Source organism: Amblyomma americanum, chromosome 1 (genome assembly GCF_052857255.1).
Source record: "Amblyomma americanum isolate KBUSLIRL-KWMA chromosome 1, ASM5285725v1, whole genome shotgun sequence".
NCBI classification, from domain to species: domain Eukaryota; kingdom Metazoa; phylum Arthropoda; class Arachnida; order Ixodida; family Ixodidae; genus Amblyomma; species Amblyomma americanum.
The window spans coordinates 314747291-314750629 of record NC_135497.1 but is presented as its reverse complement, the minus strand read 5'-3'; the positions used below and the strand labels follow the sequence as shown (position 1 = coordinate 314750629).

The 3339-nt window shown below is 42.8% G+C and overlaps 1 non-coding gene across 1 annotated transcript; it reads right to left on the bottom strand.

Moving 5' to 3' along the window:
• Positions 1 to 1409: 1409 nt before the first annotated feature.
• TRNAP-UGG (transfer RNA proline (anticodon UGG)) lies at positions 1410 to 1481 on the bottom strand. Its single transcript has one exon. It is a non-coding gene; the product is annotated as a tRNA-Pro (tRNA).
• Between the last annotated feature and the right edge of the window lie 1858 nt (positions 1482 to 3339).

Genomic DNA, 3339 nt, shown 5'->3' with positions numbered 1-3339 from the left:
ATATTCACAAGCAATGAATACGCATGTGCGGTCTTTGTCAAAACTATACAGCCCAGGCGGACTGCTTCTGAGCCCAGCATCGCGGCTCCTCTTGCATACTCAGGGACCCTAACCTCACGAAGGCAGGAGGAACTTAAGTCCTCAACCATCCCTAACTGAGGGCTGGCACATGTTCTTAAGAGCCCCACTACATGGCTTACAAGCAAACCCTTTGGACTGCATGGTTTTGACAAAGACTGTACCTATCACAACCAGATAAACTTATTCCAACTCAAAAGGCAACCATACAGGATTGCCGCGTTCCACTTGCGTAAGCGGGGCACGAGTGTTTGCGCATTGTTTGGCTCTTGATCTTCTCGTATTTGTTTTTCCTTATTTGCTTTTTGCACGAACTTTTTTATATTATTTACCTTACATGCAAGTTTTCGACGCATGGCCCATTTTCATAATTCCGACACTGTTACATTTTCCTATTTTGAAAGCACTTATTTCGCAAAACGCGCACTAAATACGGTCAATGCGCGTGAATTACTGGCAAAAATAATAATGTACTAATAATGTGTTTAAATTTCTGCTTGCCCACAAGAAAATGAAAAGTGCTGCCGCAGAAGAGCTTCTTACTTGAGCAGCTTGACGGGGCGGCTGCCCCCGTGAACAGCAATGAACTGCTTGTGCTAGAAACAAGGCAAGATGACCTGTACGTTACTCACATCACAGGCATTGCAGGTATGCCCCATATATCAGCGAAGAAAGCCGACGATTCTTGCATTAGAAATAATATTCGCCGAAAGAAAAAAATGCTTTTTTAATAAACTTATAAAAATACGCTGAAGTTTATTGAACTCTAAACCTAAACTCCAACCAGTAATTAAATATTTCCAGTTTTAGAATGTTTGAAGGCAAATTAACCGGAACTGTGGCGTCGTCCGTCAGTGTAACAGGAGCTTCTTTTTATGGTTTGTTCAATCCTTTAATTCATTACTTTAATTATTCTACTTATAGCGTGTGCTGCAGTTTTATTCCTCTGATTATTTTCTTACGTTGTATCTGTTAATATACTGCGTTTGCAGACCTCCTGCTTCGGTTTTACCATATTTAACCACGTGAATAAGATTTTTCTTATTGCTTCCTTTCAGTAACAATTTCAGAGCTTTTCGTTCAAGTTACATTTATTTCTGGGAATACATGATTAATCAGTAAGATGAGAACTTTTCAGTATGATGAGCTTTAATATAAAAAAAGAGATGACTCGCATTAATCTGACTTCGCCAGGGGCTGCAAAATTATGTAAAAACCGCTGCGCGTTGCGTACTATGTTCGATAGAGCACTCGTAAGCGCGAAGGCAAGAGTTGCTCAGGTTGCAAAAATCTTTCCGAACTTGCAGAATGAACAGTTTAAGAAAAATAGCGGGCCCGTCCGGGATTTGAACCCGGGACCTCTCGCACCCAAAGCGAGAATCATACCCCTAGACCAACGGGCCGCACGGTGTTCCTGTACAACTAACCTGTATATGAAGGCGTATTTGCGCAAGAAATCTTAACCCGGTATTCAGGCTTCTTCTAGTTCTTATTTCTAGGCCTCAATTCATTTCATATCTCAGACCCCTCTGCGGTTGCCCATTAATATTCAATGGGCTTAGCGTCAGTTGCAGCGCACTACACCATTCGTCATCTTTACACCCGGTGTGACAACGAACCGCGCTATTAATACACTTTCAAGCTGTTTAAGTAATTTCTAACCGCTATCTTTTCAACTACTATAATTAGGGCCCTCACTGATACTGGAACTTTGCTCCAGCACAGGTGGAATAGACAAGGTCACGTGACACGTGCGTCACAGAGTCGCATGTACAGGTGACTGTTGCTGAGCGCGCTTGGGACACGCGCGCACTCTATTCGAATGGCGCACGATTTTGGCCTAAATTTGCGGAGCCACAGCACCGAGGACGAGCGCGTCTTCGTAATTATAAATATGGATATGGTGTTGTTAATGGCTTGTTACAAATCTCGAAATGCAGCCAGGCGCTTAGATGTAGTAGTTAAAAAGTTAAGTTCTTGAATTCTGTTAACGTACGCTTATGCCATTCAAAATTCCCTATCAAAATGGTTTGAGGGAAGCAGGCAATTCTAGACTAAGAAACTTGTCGTCTTATTTTTTGAACACTTGACAGCAACCAACAAACGACTGCGCTGGCTCGCAAAACGAAACTCAAAGCGAAAGAAAATGGCTACCAGTACGCATGGACTTCAGAAGGGCGAGGCTTTGTGCGCAATTCCCCGGATTAAACTGCTGGTAGGACCTCAAAACTCGAAAAAAATGTGTATCGCTCAGTTCGTGCCTAGTGTGACATCCAAATTAAATAATGACCACTTATACGACTCACGACCATAACAAACTGATTAATAGTGAAATGTGGCTGCGTAAGAAGCACGTTTCTGAATTTTATATGAACGCAAGAAGTCCCCGAAACAAACAGGTGGAAAATGAAGCGTATTTATTCCTTTTCAAGTGTGTTTTCGAATTTTTCGATTTTTTTCAGAAACCTTGTGTTCGGCTAGCACCAAAGTTCTTAGTTTTCGAGTTGATAGACACGTTTCTGTTTACCGCTATGAAAGAATACAAGGTGGGGGCGCGTCCATTTATCTTCGGACGCATCATCTGTTCCAATGTTTGCCATATTTCGCATGTTTGAGGAATCATTTTTAAACAACTGTGATTGTGTGTTGTGTGACAATGTACTCGTTCTGGAACTTTATCGTCCTCCCCATGGGACTCTTCATAATTGTCTTAGATTTGTTGAAAGAGTGCTGCTTTCTGCAAATGTTTTTGCAAATATAGTTGTAGACAGTTTTAATGTTGTCCTCTTTTCAGCTTAAAAACCAGAATGCCAACTTCTAGAAGTTATCCTTGTAATTGGTTGCGAAAATTTTTGCCCAAGCCAGTAGGGTTACAACTCGCTCAAACGCTGTGCTTTACAAACATTCCGAAGGAGGCAACTGCCTAGATCTGGCGTCCTGTGTTCTGATATTTACGGCCATCTACACATATTTGTAGCGCTTCCCATAGACGGCAATTTCCAAAGCATAAAAACAGTCGCGGTGTCTCAGTGGTTATGGTGCTCGGCTGCTGACCCAAAAGCCGCGGGTTCGATCCCGGCCGCGGCGGTGGCATTTCAATGGAAGCGAAATTCTAGAGGCCCGTGTAGTGTGCACCGTCAGGGCCCGATAAAGAACCCCAGGTGGTCGAAATTTCCGGAGCCCTTCACTATGCAGTCCTTCATGGTCATAGTCGCTTTCGGACGTTAAACCCCGATGAACCATAAATCAAACCGTTTCTAC